At 46.1% G+C, this 19,796-nt stretch overlaps 9 non-coding genes across 9 annotated transcripts; all 9 read right to left on the bottom strand.

Annotated features, from left to right (window-relative positions):
* Positions 1–173: 173 nt before the first annotated feature.
* Positions 174–364, bottom strand: LOC130302227 (U2 spliceosomal RNA). The gene has a single exon (XR_008852518.1). It is a non-coding gene; the product is annotated as a U2 spliceosomal RNA (small nuclear RNA).
* A 2,084-nt stretch (positions 365–2,448) lies between these two features.
* On the bottom strand, positions 2,449–2,639 carry LOC130302229 (U2 spliceosomal RNA). Its single transcript, XR_008852520.1, has one exon. It is a non-coding gene; the product is annotated as a U2 spliceosomal RNA (small nuclear RNA).
* Positions 2,640–4,709: 2,070 nt separating this feature from the next.
* On the bottom strand, positions 4,710–4,900 carry LOC130302225 (U2 spliceosomal RNA). The gene has a single exon (XR_008852516.1). It is a non-coding gene; the product is annotated as a U2 spliceosomal RNA (small nuclear RNA).
* Positions 4,901–6,991: 2,091 nt separating this feature from the next.
* Positions 6,992–7,182, bottom strand: LOC130302224 (U2 spliceosomal RNA). Its single transcript, XR_008852515.1, has one exon. It is a non-coding gene; the product is annotated as a U2 spliceosomal RNA (small nuclear RNA).
* Positions 7,183–9,270: 2,088 nt separating this feature from the next.
* LOC130302223 (U2 spliceosomal RNA) lies at positions 9,271–9,461 on the bottom strand. Its single transcript, XR_008852514.1, has one exon. It is a non-coding gene; the product is annotated as a U2 spliceosomal RNA (small nuclear RNA).
* A 2,079-nt stretch (positions 9,462–11,540) lies between these two features.
* Positions 11,541–11,731, bottom strand: LOC130302222 (U2 spliceosomal RNA). The gene has a single exon (XR_008852513.1). It is a non-coding gene; the product is annotated as a U2 spliceosomal RNA (small nuclear RNA).
* A 2,095-nt stretch (positions 11,732–13,826) lies between these two features.
* Positions 13,827–14,017, bottom strand: LOC130302221 (U2 spliceosomal RNA). Its single transcript, XR_008852512.1, has one exon. It is a non-coding gene; the product is annotated as a U2 spliceosomal RNA (small nuclear RNA).
* Positions 14,018–16,104: 2,087 nt separating this feature from the next.
* On the bottom strand, positions 16,105–16,295 carry LOC130302220 (U2 spliceosomal RNA). Its single transcript, XR_008852511.1, has one exon. It is a non-coding gene; the product is annotated as a U2 spliceosomal RNA (small nuclear RNA).
* A 2,091-nt stretch (positions 16,296–18,386) lies between these two features.
* On the bottom strand, positions 18,387–18,577 carry LOC130302219 (U2 spliceosomal RNA). The gene has a single exon (XR_008852510.1). It is a non-coding gene; the product is annotated as a U2 spliceosomal RNA (small nuclear RNA).
* Between the last annotated feature and the right edge of the window lie 1,219 nt (positions 18,578–19,796).

Here is a 19,796-nt window from a genome sequence, read left to right as displayed (position 1 = left end):
GGACGCTCCAACAGGGGCCAGACACAAGCAGAAGCAGAAGCAGCAGAAGCAGCAGCAGCACCACCTTTTGTTTTTTGGCTGCAGCAGCAGCAAGGCCCACAGGGCTGGCTAGCTGGCTAGCCAGCAAGCAGGTAGCAATGAAAGTAGGAATCTTTCTTTTTAACCCTGTAAGGGGGTGGTGCACTGTACCCGAAGATACTGCCATATCGGGTCAATGCATAGGGCGACGGAAGCAAGCTTCGAAATCGGCCCCCGTTCTCAAAAATCCATTTAATATATGGTCCCCAGATAGGGGACGTATCAGATATTAAACTGATAAGAACAGATACTACACTTGATCTTAGCCAAAAGGCCGAGAAGCGATAACCGTGAAAGGGGCGGGCCCAACAAGGTCCCCTTCATGGGCACTATCACTGCTTGCTGTCAGGGAGGCTGCCAGACAATTTTCCATGCACACTCTGGGCTGGGGGGCAGTCAACCACCAGTACACACAGCAGAACCTAAACCCATACCATTATTGCTAAGCAGCAAGACAGGGGCCCATTGCACTCCCACGGGGCCTTTTTAAATGCAATCCATAACCCGGATTTGCCAGGAACCCTTCTTACTCCTCCTACTTGCATGTGACACTGGGCTTAGGATCTGCATAGGAAACACACACACAAGCACACACCTACCTTTGTTGCCTGCAGATGCCTCCTTGGCTGTCCCCAAACGGTATCAAACCAACCCCCACGGGAAGCTGTAAGCATAGAGGACATGCCTGCACCCCATTGGACTTACCTGTGTGGGTTAAATCCGGGTTATTTGACAACCTATGGCGGTGATGGTTCTGCTCAGGCAGAGCAGTGCTGATGCTCCTCATAAAGCTGTCGCTGCTGTGAAGGTTCTAGGTGACATCACAAATCCCTTTGGTTACATACACAACAAAGCTGGGTTGTTGTTGTTTACACTCTGCAAGGCCTGTGGAAGTGAGTGACATCATAGCACTGTAGTTCTGAGGGTTCAAGATGGATGCAACAATCTCCTGTTGCTTCTATGAAGGCCGTAATAGACGACATCACCAAACAGCTCCATAGTCACATACACAGCAAAGGAGAGATGTTGTTTACACCTAGTGATGTCAGTGGTATTGAGTGACATCACAGCACAGTGCTAAGGCTCCTGGGCCTGGACACAGCAGCGGCTGCAATATCTCAACGGAGAATACGTTTATATCTATGTGTGTGTGTGCGCATATATATATATATATATATATATATATATATATATATATATTTCTCCGCCGAAATCACTTTTAAACCCATTTCCACCTTTTTTTCCCTTCTCTTCCTCTTACTTTTTTTTCACGTTTTTTTACGTTTTTCTCCTTTTCGCCTCTTTTCTGGGCGTATTATTCTTCTTTTTCTTCTTTTTTTTCGTCTAATGCATACCCCATCAGTGCAGCAATGCTTATTCAATACCGCCAGCAGATGGAGACACTGGGGGATAATTTTCTAAGGATTTATACTGATTTTTCCTGTCTGAATTTGTCGCACAGAAAGTTGCAGGCCAAATATGTGTGACATTTCTGCGACTTTAGCTTCTAGAGCATTTTTACAACATTATACATAGGTGCTGAATACATAAAAAGCGACTGTTCAGCGACAGACAAGTCGCATCGGCTGAAAGTAGGCCAGAATGTCAGTCCATGTTGGAGCAGGTTTAGATACAGTCTAAAGCATAGATCTCAAAGTCTGTGCACAGAATTTAGCAAGGGCCTCGCACCTTCTGATGCATCAGGTAGGTGCACAATAGCATAGCCTAACCCTCTGTACTTTGGTCTATATTGATGCGGGACATAGACAGCCAGCTGATGACCAATCCATTAGTGCAATGGATGGCTGGAAGCATTTGTCTTTGCCTTTGCAATACCACAGAAGCAATGCATGGTCAATGTACAGCAATGACACACCTGTGTGAACAGCCAGGAGACCCCCCCCCCCATGTTATGTTACATAGTTACATAGTTAGTACGGTCGAAAAAAGACATATGTCCATCAAGTTCAACCAGGGAATTAAGGGGTAGGGGTGTGGCGCGATATTGGGGAAGGGATGAGATTTTATATTTCTTCATAAGCATTAATCTTATTTTGTCAATTAGGAACATTCAGCACCCACCCGCTATCAAGGCAGCTGCCTATCATGTCATGCCCTACCTGCACAGGTGTGCTGGCTACTCAAATGATCCAATTAAGGAGGCCATTTAGTCAGCAGCAGCAGAAGTCCTGTGCCTGGACGCTCCAACAGGGGCCAGACACAAGCAGAAGCAGAAGCAGCAGAAGCAGCAGCAGCACCACCTTTTGTTTTTTGGCTGCAGCAGCAGCAAGGCCCACAGGGCTGGCTAGCTGGCTAGCCAGCAAGCAGGTAGCAATGAAAGTAGGAATCTTTCTTTTTAACCCTGTAAGGGGGTGGTGCACTGTACCCGAAGATACTGCCATATCGGGTCAATGCATAGGGCGACGGAAGCAAGCTTCGAAATCGGCCCCCGTTCTCAAAAATCCATTTAATATATGGTCCCCAGATAGGGTACGTATCAGATATTAAACTGATAAGAACAGATACTACACTTGATCTTAGCCAAAAGGCCGAGAAGCGATAACCGTGAAAGGGGCGGGCCCAACAAGGTCCCCTTCATGGGCACTATCACTGCTTGCTGTCAGGGAGGCTGCCAGACAATTTTCCATGCACACTCTGGGCTGGGGGGCAGTCAACCACCAGTACACACAGCAGAACCTAAACCCATACCATTATTGCTAAGCAGCAAGACAGGGGCCCATTGCACTCCCACGGGGCCTTTTTAAATGCAATCCATAACCCGGATTTGCCAGGAACCCTTCTTACTCCTCCTACTTGCATGTGACACTGGGCTTAGGATCTGCATAGGAAACACACACACAAGCACACACCTACCTTTGTTGCCTGCAGATGCCTCCTTGGCTGTCCCCAAACGGTATCAAACCAACACCCACGGGAAGCTGTAAGCATAGAGAACATGCCTGCACCCCATTGGACTTACCTGTGTGGGTTAAATCCGGGTTATTTGACAACCTATGGCGGTGATGGTTCTGCTCAGGCAGAGCAGTGCTGATGCTCCTCATAAAGCTGTCGCTGCTGTGAAGGTTCTAGGTGACATCACAAATCCCTATGGTTACATACACAACAAAGCTGGGTTGTTGTTGTTTACACTCTGCAAGGCCTGTGGAAGTGAGTGACATCATAGCACTGTAGTTCTGAGGGTTCAAGATGGATGCAACAATCTCCTGTTGCTTCTATGAAGGCCGTAATAGACGACATCACCAAACAGCTCCATAGTCACATACACAGCAAAGGAGAGATGTTGTTTACACCTAGTGATGTCAGTGGTATTGAGTGACATCACAGCACAGTGCTAAGGCTCCTGGGCCTGGACACAGCAGCGGCTGCAATATCTCAACGGAGAATACGTTTATATCTATGTGTGTGTGTGCGCATATATATATATATATATATATATATATTTCTCCGCCGAAATCACTTTTAAACCCATTTCCACCTTTTTTTCCCTTCTCTTCCTCTTACTTTTTTTTCACGTTTTTTTACGTTTTTCTCCTTTTCGCCTCTTTTCTGGGCGTATTATTCTTCTTTTTCTTCTTTTTTTTCGTCTAATGCATACCCCATCAGTGCAGCAATGCTTATTCAATACCGCCAGCAGATGGAGACACTGGGGGATAATTTTCTAAGGATTTATACTGATTTTTCCTGTCTGAATTTGTCGCACAGAAAGTTGCAGGCCAAATATGTGTGACATTTCTGCGACTTTAGCTTCTAGAGCATTTTTACAACATTATACATAGGTGCTGAATACATAAAAAGCGACTGTTCAGCGACAGACAAGTCGCATCGGCTGAAAGTAGGCCAGAATGTCAGTCCATGTTGGAGCAGGTTTAGATACAGTCTAAAGCATAGATCTCAAAGTCTGTGCACAGAATTTAGCAAGGGCCTCGCACCTTCTGATGCATCAGGTAGGTGCACAATAGCATAGCCTAACCCTCTGTACTTTGGTCTATATTGATGCGGGACATAGACAGCCAGCTGATGACCAATCCATTAGTGCAATGGATGGCTGGAAGCATTTGTCTTTGCCTTTGCAATACCACAGAAGCAATGCATGGTCAATGTACAGCAATGACACACCTGTGTGAACAGCCAGGAGACCCCCCCCCCCATGTTATGTTACATAGTTACATAGTTAGTACGGTCGAAAAAAGACATATGTCCATCAAGTTCAACCAGGGAATTAAGGGGTAGGGGTGTGGCGCGATATTGGGGAAGGGATGAGATTTTATATTTCTTCATAAGCATTAATCTTATTTTGTCAATTAGGAACATTCAGCACCCACCCGCTATCAAGGCAGCTGCCTATCATGTCATGCCCTACCTGCACAGGTGTGCTGGCTACTCAAATGATCCAATTAAGGAGGCCATTTAGTCAGCAGCAGCAGAAGTCCTGTGCCTGGACGCTCCAACAGGGGCCAGACACAAGCAGAAGCAGAAGCAGCAGAAGCAGCAGCAGCACCACCTTTTGTTTTTTGGCTGCAGCAGCAGCAAGGCCCACAGGGCTGGCTAGCTGGCTAGCCAGCAAGCAGGTAGCAATGAAAGTAGGAATCTTTCTTTTTAACCCTGTAAGGGGGTGGTGCACTGTACCCGAAGATACTGCCATATCGGGTCAATGCATAGGGCGACGGAAGCAAGCTTCGAAATCGGCCCCCGTTCTCAAAAATCCATTTAATATATGGTCCCCAGATAGGGGACGTATCAGATATTAAACTGATAAGAACAGATACTACACTTGATCTTAGCCAAAAGGCCGAGAAGCGATAACCGTGAAAGGGGCGGGCCCAACAAGGTCCCCTTCATGGGCACTATCACTGCTTGCTGTCAGGGAGGCTGCCAGACAATTTTCCATGCACACTCTGGGCTGGGGGGCAGTCAACCACCAGTACACACAGCAGAACCTAAACCCATACCATTATTGCTAAGCAGCAAGACAGGGGCCCATTGCACTCCCACGGGGCCTTTTTAAATGCAATCCATAACCCGGATTTGCCAGGAACCCTTCTTACTCCTCCTACTTGCATGTGACACTGGGCTTAGGATCTGCATAGGAAACACACACACAAGCACACACCTACCTTTGTTGCCTGCAGATGCCTCCTTGGCTGTCCCCAAACGGTATCAAACCAACACCCACGGGAAGCTGTAAGCATAGAGGACATGCCTGCACCCCATTGGACTTACCTGTGTGGGTTAAATCCGGGTTATTTGACAACCTATGGCGGTGATGGTTCTGCTCAGGCAGAGCAGTGCTGATGCTCCTCATAAAGCTGTCGCTGCTGTGAAGGTTCTAGGTGACATCACAAATCCCTATGGTTACATACACAACAAAGCTGGGTTGTTGTTGTTTACACTCTGCAAGGCCTGTGGAAGTGAGTGACATCATAGCACTGTAGTTCTGAGGGTTCAAGATGGATGCAACAATCTCCTGTTGCTTCTATGAAGGCCGTAATAGACGACATCACCAAACAGCTCCATAGTCACATACACAGCAAAGGAGAGATGTTGTTTACACCTAGTGATGTCAGTGGTATTGAGTGACATCACAGCACAGTGCTAAGGCTCCTGGGCCTGGACACAGCAGCGGCTGCAATATCTCAACGGAGAATACGTTTATATCTATGTGTGTGTGTGCGCATATATATATATATATATATATATATATATATATATATATATATATATATATATATTTCTCCGCCGAAATCACTTTTAAACCCATTTCCACCTTTTTTTCCCTTCTCTTCCTCTTACTTTTTTTTCACGTTTTTTTACGTTTTTCTCCTTTTCGCCTCTTTTCTGGGCGTATTATTCTTCTTTTTCTTCTTTTTTTTCGTCTAATGCATACCCCATCAGTGCAGCAATGCTTATTCAATACCGCCAGCAGATGGAGACACTGGGGGATAATTTTCTAAGGATTTATACTGATTTTTCCTGTCTGAATTTGTCGCACAGAAAGTTGCAGGCCAAATATGTGTGACATTTCTGCGACTTTAGCTTCTAGAGCATTTTTACAACATTATACATAGGTGCTGAATACATAAAAAGCGACTGTTCAGCGACAGACAAGTCGCATCGGCTGAAAGTAGGCCAGAATGTCAGTCCATGTTGGAGCAGGTTTAGATACAGTCTAAAGCATAGATCTCAAAGTCTGTGCACAGAATTTAGCAAGGGCCTCGCACCTTCTGATGCATCAGGTAGGTGCACAATAGCATAGCCTAACCCTCTGTACTTTGGTCTATATTGATGCGGGACATAGACAGCCAGCTGATGACCAATCCATTAGTGCAATGGATGGCTGGAAGCATTTGTCTTTGCCTTTGCAATACCACAGAAGCAATGCATGGTCAATGTACAGCAATGACACACCTGTGTGAACAGCCAGGAGACCCCCCCCCCATGTTATGTTACATAGTTACATAGTTAGTACGGTCGAAAAAAGACATATGTCCATCAAGTTCAACCAGGGAATTAAGGGGTAGGGGTGTGGCGCGATATTGGGGAAGGGATGAGATTTTATATTTCTTCATAAGCATTAATCTTATTTTGTCAATTAGGAACATTCAGCACCCACCCGCTATCAAGGCAGCTGCCTATCATGTCATGCCCTACCTGCACAGGTGTGCTGGCTACTCAAATGATCCAATTAAGGAGGCCATTTAGTCAGCAGCAGCAGAAGTCCTGTGCCTGGACGCTCCAACAGGGGCCAGACACAAGCAGAAGCAGCAGAAGCAGCAGCAGCACCACCTTTTGTTTTTTGGCTGCAGCAGCAGCAAGGCCCACAGGGCTGGCTAGCTGGCTAGCCAGCAAGCAGGTAGCAATGAAAGTAGGAATCTTTCTTTTTAACCCTGTAAGGGGGTGGTGCACTGTACCCGAAGATACTGCCATATCGGGTCAATGCATAGGGCGACGGAAGCAAGCTTCGAAATCGGCCCCCGTTCTCAAAAATCCATTTAATATATGGTCCCCAGATAGGGGACGTATCAGATATTAAACTGATAAGAACAGATACTACACTTGATCTTAGCCAAAAGGCCGAGAAGCGATAACCGTGAAAGGGGCGGGCCCAACAAGGTCCCCTTCATGGGCACTATCACTGCTTGCTGTCAGGGAGGCTGCCAGACAATTTTCCATGCACACTCTGGGCTGGGGGGCAGTCAACCACCAGTACACACAGCAGAACCTAAACCCATACCATTATTGCTAAGCAGCAAGACAGGGGCCCATTGCACTCCCACGGGGCCTTTTTAAATGCAATCCATAACCCGGATTTGCCAGGAACCCTTCTTACTCCTCCTACTTGCATGTGACACTGGGCTTAGGATCTGCATAGGAAACACACACACAAGCACACACCTACCTTTGTTGCCTGCAGATGCCTCCTTGGCTGTCCCCAAACGGTATCAAACCAACACCCACGGGAAGCTGTAAGCATAGAGGACATGCCTGCACCCCATTGGACTTACCTGTGTGGGTTAAATCCGGGTTATTTGACAACCTATGGCGGTGATGGTTCTGCTCAGGCAGAGCAGTGCTGATGCTCCTCATAAAGCTGTCGCTGCTGTGAAGGTTCTAGGTGACATCACAAATCCCTATGGTTACATACACAACAAAGCTGGGTTGTTGTTGTTTACACTCTGCAAGGCCTGTGGAAGTGAGTGACATCATAGCACTGTAGTTCTGAGGGTTCAAGATGGATGCAACAATCTCCTGTTGCTTCTATGAAGGCCGTAATAGACGACATCACCAAACAGCTCCATAGTCACATACACAGCAAAGGAGAGATGTTGTTTACACCTAGTGATGTCAGTGGTATTGAGTGACATCACAGCACAGTGCTAAGGCTCCTGGGCCTGGACACAGCAGCGGCTGCAATATCTCAACGGAGAATACGTTTATATCTATGTGTGTGTGTGCGCATATATATATATATATATATATATATATATATATATATATATATATTTCTCCGCCGAAATCACTTTTAAACCCATTTCCACCTTTTTTTCCCTTCTCTTCCTCTTACTTTTTTTTCACGTTTTTTTACGTTTTTCTCCTTTTCGCCTCTTTTCTGGGCGTATTATTCTTCTTTTTCTTCTTTTTTTTCGTCTAATGCATACCCCATCAGTGCAGCAATGCTTATTCAATACCGCCAGCAGATGGAGACACTGGGGGATAATTTTCTAAGGATTTATACTGATTTTTCCTGTCTGAATTTGTCGCACAGAAAGTTGCAGGCCAAATATGTGTGACATTTCTGCGACTTTAGCTTCTAGAGCATTTTTACAACATTATACATAGGTGCTGAATACATAAAAAGCGACTGTTCAGCGACAGACAAGTCGCATCGGCTGAAAGTAGGCCAGAATGTCAGTCCATGTTGGAGCAGGTTTAGATACAGTCTAAAGCATAGATCTCAAAGTCTGTGCACAGAATTTAGCAAGGGCCTCGCACCTTCTGATGCATCAGGTAGGTGCACAATAGCATAGCCTAACCCTCTGTACTTTGGTCTATATTGATGCGGGACATAGACAGCCAGCTGATGACCAATCCATTAGTGCAATGGATGGCTGGAAGCATTTGTCTTTGCCTTTGCAATACCACAGAAGCAATGCATGGTCAATGTACAGCAATGACACACCTGTGTGAACAGCCAGGAGACCCCCCCCCCCATGTTATGTTACATAGTTACATAGTTAGTACGGTCGAAAAAAGACATATGTCCATCAAGTTCAACCAGGGAATTAAGGGGTAGGGGTGTGGCGCGATATTGGGGAAGGGATGAGATTTTATATTTCTTCATAAGCATTAATCTTATTTTGTCAATTAGGAACATTCAGCACCCACCCGCTATCAAGGCAGCTGCCTATCATGTCATGCCCTACCTGCACAGGTGTGCTGGCTACTCAAATGATCCAATTAAGGAGGCCATTTAGTCAGCAGCAGCAGAAGTCCTGTGCCTGGACGCTCCAACAGGGGCCAGACACAAGCAGAAGCAGAAGCAGCAGAAGCAGCAGCAGCACCACCTTTTGTTTTTTGGCTGCAGCAGCAGCAAGGCCCACAGGGCTGGCTAGCTGGCTAGCCAGCAAGCAGGTAGCAATGAAAGTAGGAATCTTTCTTTTTAACCCTGTAAGGGGGTGGTGCACTGTACCCGAAGATACTGCCATATCGGGTCAATGCATAGGGCGACGGAAGCAAGCTTCGAAATCGGCCCCCGTTCTCAAAAATCCATTTAATATATGGTCCCCAGATAGGGGACGTATCAGATATTAAACTGATAAGAACAGATACTACACTTGATCTTAGCCAAAAGGCCGAGAAGCGATAACCGTGAAAGGGGCGGGCCCAACAAGGTCCCCTTCATGGGCACTATCACTGCTTGCTGTCAGAGAGGCTGCCAGACAATTTTCCATGCACACTCTGGGCTGGGGGGCAGTCAACCACCCAGTACACACAGCAGAACCTAAACCCATACCATTATTGCTAAGCAGCAAGACAGGGGCCCATTGCACTCCCACGGGGCCTTTTTAAATGCAATCCATAACCCGGATTTGCCAGGAACCCTTCTTACTCCTCCTACTTGCATGTGACACTGGGCTTAGGATCTGCATAGGAAACACACACACAAGCACACACCTACCTTTGTTGCCTGCAGATGCCTCCTTGGCTGTCCCCAAACGGTATCAAACCAACACCCACGGGAAGCTGTAAGCATAGAGGACATGCCTGCACCCCATTGGACTTACCTGTGTGGGTTAAATCCGGGTTATTTGACAACCTATGGCGGTGATGGTTCTGCTCAGGCAGAGCAGTGCTGATGCTCCTCATAAAGCTGTCGCTGCTGTGAAGGTTCTAGGTGACATCACAAATCCCTATGGTTACATACACAACAAAGCTGGGTTGTTGTTGTTTACACTCTGCAAGGCCTGTGGAAGTGAGTGACATCATAGCACTGTAGTTCTGAGGGTTCAAGATGGATGCAACAATCTCCTGTTGCTTCTATGAAGGCCGTAATAGACGACATCACCAAACAGCTCCATAGTCACATACACAGCAAAGGAGAGATGTTGTTTACACCTAGTGATGTCAGTGGTATTGAGTGACATCACAGCACAGTGCTAAGGCTCCTGGGCCTGGACACAGCAGCGGCTGCAATATCTCAACGGAGAATACGTTTATATCTATGTGTGTGTGTGCGCATATATATATATATATATATATATATATATATATATATATATATATTTCTCCGCCGAAATCACTTTTAAACCCATTTCCACCTTTTTTTCCCTTCTCTTCCTCTTACTTTTTTTTCACGTTTTTTTACGTTTTTCTCCTTTTCGCCTCTTTTCTGGGCGTATTATTCTTCTTTTTCTTCTTTTTTTTCGTCTAATGCATACCCCATCAGTGCAGCAATGCTTATTCAATACCGCCAGCAGATGGAGACACTGGGGGATAATTTTCTAAGGATTTATACTGATTTTTCCTGTCTGAATTTGTCGCACAGAAAGTTGCAGGCCAAATATGTGTGACATTTCTGCGACTTTAGCTTCTAGAGCATTTTTACAACATTATACATAGGTGCTGAATACATAAAAAGCGACTGTTCAGCGACAGACAAGTCGCATCGGCTGAAAGTAGGCCAGAATGTCAGTCCATGTTGGAGCAGGTTTAGATACAGTCTAAAGCATAGATCTCAAAGTCTGTGCACAGAATTTAGCAAGGGCCTCGCACCTTCTGATGCATCAGGTAGGTGCACAATAGCATAGCCTAACCCTCTGTACTTTGGTCTATATTGATGCGGGACATAGACAGCCAGCTGATGACCAATCCATTAGTGCAATGGATGGCTGGAAGCATTTGTCTTTGCCTTTGCAATACCACAGAAGCAATGCATGGTCAATGTACAGCAATGACACACCTGTGTGAACAGCCAGGAGACCCCCCCCCCCCCATGTTATGTTACATAGTTACATAGTTAGTACGGTCGAAAAAAGACATATGTCCATCAAGTTCAACCAGGGAATTAAGGGGTAGGGGTGTGGCGCGATATTGGGGAAGGGATGAGATTTTATATTTCTTCATAAGCATTAATCTTATTTTGTCAATTAGGAACATTCAGCACCCACCCGCTATCAAGGCAGCTGCCTATCATGTCATGCCCTACCTGCACAGGTGTGCTGGCTACTCAAATGATCCAATTAAGGAGGCCATTTAGTCAGCAGCAGCAGAAGTCCTGTGCCTGGACGCTCCAACAGGGGCCAGACACAAGCAGAAGCAGCAGCAGCAGCACCACCTTTTGTTTTTTGGCTGCAGCAGCAGCAAGGCCCACAGGGCTGGCTAGCTGGCTAGCCAGCAAGCAGGTAGCAATGAAAGTAGGAATCTTTCTTTTTAACCCTGTAAGGGGGTGGTGCACTGTACCCGAAGATACTGCCATATCGGGTCAATGCATAGGGCGACGGAAGCAAGCTTCGAAATCGGCCCCCGTTCTCAAAAATCCATTTAATATATGGTCCCCAGATAGGGGACGTATCAGATATTAAACTGATAAGAACAGATACTACACTTGATCTTAGCCAAAAGGCCGAGAAGCGATAACCGTGAAAGGGGCGGGCCCAACAAGGTCCCCTTCATGGGCACTATCACTGCTTGCTGTCAGGGAGGCTGCCAGACAATTTTCCATGCACACTCTGGGCTGGGGGGCAGTCAACCACCAGTACACACAGCAGAACCTAAACCCATACCATTATTGCTAAGCAGCAAGACAGGGGCCCATTGCACTCCCACGGGGCCTTTTTAAATGCAATCCATAACCCGGATTTGCCAGGAACCCTTCTTACTCCTCCTACTTGCATGTGACACTGGGCTTAGGATCTGCATAGGAAACACACACACAAGCACACACCTACCTTTGTTGCCTGCAGATGCCTCCTTGGCTGTCCCCAAACGGTATCAAACCAACACCCACGGGAAGCTGTAAGCATAGAGGACATGCCTGCACCCCATTGGACTTACCTGTGTGGGTTAAATCCGGGTTATTTGACAACCTATGGCGGTGATGGTTCTGCTCAGGCAGAGCAGTGCTGATGCTCCTCATAAAGCTGTCGCTGCTGTGAAGGTTCTAGGTGACATCACAAATCCCTATGGTTACATACACAACAAAGCTGGGTTGTTGTTGTTTACACTCTGCAAGGCCTGTGGAAGTGAGTGACATCATAGCACTGTAGTTCTGAGGGTTCAAGATGGATGCAACAATCTCCTGTTGCTTCTATGAAGGCCGTAATAGACGACATCACCAAACAGCTCCATAGTCACATACACAGCAAAGGAGAGATGTTGTTTACACCTAGTGATGTCAGTGGTATTGAGTGACATCACAGCACAGTGCTAAGGCTCCTGGGCCTGGACACAGCAGCGGCTGCAATATCTCAACGGAGAATACGTTTATATCTATGTGTGTGTGTGCGCATATATATATATATATATATATATATATATATATATATATATATATATTTCTCCGCCGAAATCACTTTTAAACCCATTTCCACCTTTTTTTCCCTTCTCTTCCTCTTACTTTTTTTTCACGTTTTTTTACGTTTTTCTCCTTTTCGCCTCTTTTCTGGGCGTATTATTCTTCTTTTTCTTCTTTTTTTTCGTCTAATGCATACCCCATCAGTGCAGCAATGCTTATTCAATACCGCCAGCAGATGGAGACACTGGGGGATAATTTTCTAAGGATTTATACTGATTTTTCCTGTCTGAATTTGTCGCACAGAAAGTTGCAGGCCAAATATGTGTGACATTTCTGCGACTTTAGCTTCTAGAGCATTTTTACAACATTATACAACATAGGTGCTGAATACATAAAAAGCGACTGTTCAGCGACAGACAAGTCGCATCGGCTGAAAGTAGGCCAGAATGTCAGTCCATGTTGGAGCAGGTTTAGATACAGTCTAAAGCATAGATCTCAAAGTCTGTGCACAGAATTTAGCAAGGGCCTCGCACCTTCTGATGCATCAGGTAGGTGCACAATAGCATAGCCTAACCCTCTGTACTTTGGTCTATATTGATGCGGGACATAGACAGCCAGCTGATGACCAATCCATTAGTGCAATGGATGGCTGGAAGCATTTGTCTTTGCCTTTGCAATACCACAGAAGCAATGCATGGTCAATGTACAGCAATGACACACCTGTGTGAACAGCCAGGAGACCCCCCCCCCCCCATGTTATGTTACATAGTTACATAGTTAGTACGGTCGAAAAAAGACATATGTCCATCAAGTTCAACCAGGGAATTAAGGGGTAGGGGTGTGGCGCGATATTGGGGAAGGGATGAGATTTTATATTTCTTCATAAGCATTAATCTTATTTTGTCAATTAGGAACATTCAGCACCCACCCGCTATCAAGGCAGCTGCCTATCATGTCATGCCCTACCTGCACAGGTGTGCTGGCTACTCAAATGATCCAATTAAGGAGGCCATTTAGTCAGCAGCAGCAGAAGTCCTGTGCCTGGACGCTCCAACAGGGGCCAGACACAAGCAGAAGCAGAAGCAGCAGAAGCAGCAGCAGCACCACCTTTTGTTTTTTGGCTGCAGCAGCAGCAAGGCCCACAGGGCTGGCTAGCTGGCTAGCCAGCAAGCAGGTAGCAATGAAAGTAGGAATCTTTCTTTTTAACCCTGTAAGGGGGTGGTGCACTGTACCCGAAGATACTGCCATATCGGGTCAATGCATAGGGCGACGGAAGCAAGCTTCGAAATCGGCCCCCGTTCTCAAAAATCCATTTAATATATGGTCCCCAGATAGGGGACGTATCAGATATTAAACTGATAAGAACAGATACTACACTTGATCTTAGCCAAAAGGCCGAGAAGCGATAACCGTGAAAGGGGCGGGCCCAACAAGGTCCCCTTCATGGGCACTATCACTGCTTGCTGTCAGGGAGGCTGCCAGACAATTTTCCATGCACACTCTGGGCTGGGGGGCAGTCAACCACCAGTACACACAGCAGAACCTAAACCCATACCATTATTGCTAAGCAGCAAGACAGGGGCCCATTGCACTCCCACGGGGCCTTTTTAAATGCAATCCATAACCCGGATTTGCCAGGAACCCTTCTTACTCCTCCTACTTGCATGTGACACTGGGCTTAGGATCTGCATAGGAAACACACACACAAGCACACACCTACCTTTGTTGCCTGCAGATGCCTCCTTGGCTGTCCCCAAACGGTATCAAACCAACACCCACGGGAAGCTGTAAGCATAGAGGACATGCCTGCACCCCATTGGACTTACCTGTGTGGGTTAAATCCGGGTTATTTGACAACCTATGGCGGTGATGGTTCTGCTCAGGCAGAGCAGTGCTGATGCTCCTCATAAAGCTGTCGCTGCTGTGAAGGTTCTAGGTGACATCACAAATCCCTATGGTTACATACACAACAAAGCTGGGTTGTTGTTGTTTACACTCTGCAAGGCCTGTGGAAGTGAGTGACATCATAGCACTGTAGTTCTGAGGGTTCAAGATGGATGCAACAATCTCCTGTTGCTTCTATGAAGGCCGTAATAGACGACATCACCAAACAGCTCCATAGTCACATACACAGCAAAGGAGAGATGTTGTTTACACCTAGTGATGTCAGTGGTATTGAGTGACATCACAGCACAGTGCTAAGGCTCCTGGGCCTGGACACAGCAGCGGCTGCAATATCTCAACGGAGAATACGTTTATATCTATGTGTGTGTGTGCGCATATATATATATATATATATATATATATATATATATATATATATTCTCCGCCGAAATCACTTTTAAACCCATTTCCACCTTTTTTTCCCTTCTCTTCCTCTTACTTTTTTTTCACGTTTTTTTACGTTTTTCTCCTTTTCGCCTCTTTTCTGGGCGTATTATTCTTCTTTTTCTTCTTTTTTTTCGTCTAATGCATACCCCATCAGTGCAGCAATGCTTATTCAATACCGCCAGCAGATGGAGACACTGGGGGATAATTTTCTAAGGATTTATACTGATTTTTCCTGTCTGAATTTGTCGCACAGAAAGTTGCAGGCCAAATATGTGTGACATTTCTGCGACTTTAGCTTCTAGAGCATTTTTACAACATTATACATAGGTGCTGAATACATAAAAAGCGACTGTTCAGCGACAGACAAGTCGCATCGGCTGAAAGTAGGCCAGAATGTCAGTCCATGTTGGAGCAGGTTTAGATACAGTCTAAAGCATAGATCTCAAAGTCTGTGCACAGAATTTAGCAAGGGCCTCGCACCTTCTGATGCATCAGGTAGGTGCACAATAGCATAGCCTAACCCTCTGTACTTTGGTCTATATTGATGCGGGACATAGACAGCCAGCTGATGACCAATCCATTAGTGCAATGGATGGCTGGAAGCATTTGTCTTTGCCTTTGCAATACCACAGAAGCAATGCATGGTCAATGTACAGCAATGACACACCTGTGTGAACAGCCAGGAGACCCCCCCCCCCCCATGTTATGTTACATAGTTACATAGTTAGTACGGTCGAAAAAAGACATATGTCCATCAAGTTCAACCAGGGAATTAAGGGGTAGGGGTGTGGCGCGATATTGGGGAAGGGATGAGATTTTATATTTCTTCATAAGCATTAATCTTATTTTGTCAATTAGGAACATTCAGCACCCACCCGCTATCAAGGCAGCTGCCTATCATGTCATGCCCTACCTGCACAGGTGTGCTGGCTACTCAAATGATCCAATTAAGGAGGCCATTTAGTCAGCAGCAGCAGAAGTCCTGTGCCTGGACGCTCCAACAGGGGCCAGACACAAGCAGAAGCAGAAGCAGCAGAAGCAGCAGCAGCACCACCTTTTGTTTTTTGGCTGCAGCAGCAGCAAGGCCCACAGGGCTGGCTAGCTGGCTAGCCAGCAAGCAGGTAGCAATGAAAGTAGGAATCTTTCTTTTTAACCCTGTAAGGGGGTGGTGCACTGTACCCGAAGATACTGCCATATCGGGTCAATGCATAGGGCGACGGAAGCAAGCTTCGAAATCGGCCCCCGTTCTCAAAAATCCATTTAATATATGGTCCCCAGATAGGGGACGTATCAGATATTAAACTGATAAGAACAGATACTACACTTGATCTTAGCCAAAAGGCCGAGAAGCGATAACCGTGAAAGGGGCGGGCCCAACAAGGTCCCCTTCATGGGCACTATCACTGCTTGCTGTCAGGGAGGCTGCCAGACAATTTTCCATGCACACTCTGGGCTGGGGGGCAGTCAACCACCAGTACACACAGCAGAACCTAAACCCATACCATTATTGCTAAGCAGCAAGACAGGGGCCCATTGCACTCCCACGGGGCCTTTTTAAATGCAATCCATAACCCGGATTTGCCAGGAACCCTTCTTACTCCTCCTACTTGCATGTGACACTGGGCTTAGGATCTGCATAGGAAACACACACACAAGCACACACCTACCTTTGTTGCCTGCAGATGCCTCCTTGGCTGTCCCCAAACGGTATCAAACCAACACCCACGGGAAGCTGTAAGCATAGAGGACATGCCTGCACCCCATTGGACTTACCTGTGTGGGTTAAATCCGGGTTATTTGACAACCTATGGCGGTGATGGTTCTGCTCAGGCAGAGCAGTGCTGATGCTCCTCATAAAGCTGTCGCTGCTGTGAAGGTTCTAGGTGACATCACAAATCCCTATGGTTACATACACAACAAAGCTGGGTTGTTGTTGTTTACACTCTGCAAGGCCTGTGGAAGTGAGTGACATCATAGCACTGTAGTTCTGAGGGTTCAAGATGGATGCAACAATCTCCTGTTGCTTCTATGAAGGCCGTAATAGACGACATCACCAAACAGCTCCATAGTCACATACACAGCAAAGGAGAGATGTTGTTTACACCTAGTGATGTCAGTGGTATTGAGTGACATCACAGCACAGTGCTAAGGCTCCTGGGCCTGGACACAGCAGCGGCTGCAATATCTCAACGGAGAATACGTTTATATCTATGTGTGTGTGTGCGCATATATATATATATATATATATATATATATATATATATATATATATATTTCTCCGCCGAAATCACTTTTAAACCCATTTCCACCTTTTTTTCCCTTCTCTTCCTCTTACTTTTTTTTCACGTTTTTTTACGTTTTTCTCCTTTTCGCCTCTTTTCTGGGCGTATTATTCTTCTTTTTCTTCTTTTTTTTCGTCTAATGCATACCCCATCAGTGCAGCAATGCTTATTCAATACCGCCAGCAGATGGAGACACTGGGGGATAATTTTCTAAGGATTTATACTGATTTTTCCTGTCTGAATTTGTCGCACAGAAAGTTGCAGGCCAAATATGTGTGACATTTCTGCGACTTTAGCTTCTAGAGCATTTTTACAACATTATACATAGGTGCTGAATACATAAAAAGCGACTGTTCAGCGACAGACAAGTCGCATCGGCTGAAAGTAGGCCAGAATGTCAGTCCATGTTGGAGCAGGTTTAGATACAGTCTAAAGCATAGATCTCAAAGTCTGTGCACAGAATTTAGCAAGGGCCTCGCACCTTCTGATGCATCAGGTAGGTGCACAATAGCATAGCCTAACCCTCTGTACTTTGGTCTATATTGATGCGGGACATAGACAGCCAGCTGATGACCAATCCATTAGTGCAATGGATGGCTGGAAGCATTTGTCTTTGCCTTTGCAATACCACAGAAGCAATGCATGGTCAATGTACAGCAATGACACACCTGTGTGAACAGCCAGGAGACCCCCCCCCCCCATGTTATGTTACATAGTTACATAGTTAGTACGGTCGAAAAAAGACATATGTCCATCAAGTTCAACCAGGGAATTAAGGGGTAGGGGTGTGGCGCGATATTGGGGAAGGGATGAGATTTTATATTTCTTCATAAGCATTAATCTTATTTTGTCAATTAGGAACATTCAGCACCCACCCGCTATCAAGGCAGCTGCCTATCATGTCATGCCCTACCTGCACAGGTGTGCTGGCTACTCAAATGATCCAATTAAGGAGGCCATTTAGTCAGCAGCAGCAGAAGTCCTGTGCCTGGACGCTCCAACAGGGGCCAGACACAAGCAGAAGCAGAAGCAGCAGAAGCAGCAGCAGCACCACCTTTTGTTTTTTGGCTGCAGCAGCAGCAAGGCCCACAGGGCTGGCTAGCTGGCTAGCCAGCAAGCAGGTAGCAATGAAAGTAGGAATCTTTCTTTTTAACCCTGTAAGGGGGTGGTGCACTGTACCCGAAGATACTGCCATATCGGGTCAATGCATAGGGCGACGGAAGCAAGCTTCGAAATCGGCCCCCGTTCTCAAAAATCCATTTAATATATGGTCCCCAGATAGGGGACGTATCAGATATTAAACTGATAAGAACAGATACTACACTTGATCTTAGCCAAAAGGCCGAGAAGCGATAACCGTGAAAGGGGCGGGCCCAACAAGGTCCCCTTCATGGGCACTATCACTGCTTGCTGTCAGGGAGGCTGCCAGACAATTTTCCATGCACACTCTGGGCTGGGGGGCAGTCAACCACCAGTACACACAGCAGAACCTAAACCCATACCATTATTGCTAAGCAGCAAGACAGGGGCCCATTGCACTCCCACGGGGCCTTTTTAAATGCAATCCATAACCCGGATTTGCCAGGAACCCTTCTTACTCCTCCTACTTGCATGTGACACTGGGCTTAGGATCTGCATAGGAAACACACACACAAGCACACACCTACCTTTGTTGCCTGCAGATGCCTCCTTGGCTGTCCCCAAACGGTATCAAACCAACACCCACGGGAAGCTGTAAGCATAGAGGACATGCCTGCACCCCATTGGACTTACCTGTGTGGGTTAAATCCGGGTTATTTGACAACCTATGGCGGTGATGGTTCTGCTCAGGCAGAGCAGTGCTGATGCTCCTCATAAAGCTGTCGCTGCTGTGAAGGTTCTAGGTGACATCACAAATCCCTATGGTTACATACACAACAAAGCTGGGTTGTTGTTGTTTACACTCTGCAAGGCCTGTGGAAGTGAGTGACATCATAGCACTGTAGTTCTGAGGGTTCAAGATGGATGCAACAATCTCCTGTTGCTTCTATGAAGGCCGTAATAGACGACATCACCAAACAGCTCCATAGTCACATACACAGCAAAGGAGAGATGTTGTTTACACCTAGTGATGTCAGTGGTATTGAGTGACATCACAGCACAGTGCTAAGGCTCCTGGGCCTGGACACAGCAGCGGCTGCAATATCTCAACGGAGAATACGTTTATATCTATGTGTGTGTGTGCGCATATATATATATATATATATATATATATATATATATATATATATATTTCTCCGCCGAAATCACTTTTAAACCCATTTCCACCTTTTTTTCCCTTCTCTTCCTCTTACTTTTTTTTCACGTTTTTTTACGTTTTTCTCCTTTTCGCCTCTTTTCTGGGCGTATTATTCTTCTTTTTCTTCTTTTTTTTCGTCTAATGCATACCCCATCAGTGCAGCAATGCTTATTCAATACCGCCAGCAGATGGAGACACTGGGGGATAATTTTCTAAGGATTTATACTGATTTTTCCTGTCTGAATTTGTCGCACAGAAAGTTGCAGGCCAAATATGTGTGACATTTCTGCGACTT

The sequence above is a fragment of the Hyla sarda genome, unplaced genomic scaffold (assembly GCF_029499605.1).
Source record: "Hyla sarda isolate aHylSar1 unplaced genomic scaffold, aHylSar1.hap1 scaffold_1156, whole genome shotgun sequence".
Taxonomy (NCBI): domain Eukaryota; kingdom Metazoa; phylum Chordata; class Amphibia; order Anura; family Hylidae; genus Hyla; species Hyla sarda.
The sequence above is the reverse complement of the archived record's forward strand: the minus strand, read 5'-3'. Positions and strand labels throughout refer to the sequence as shown.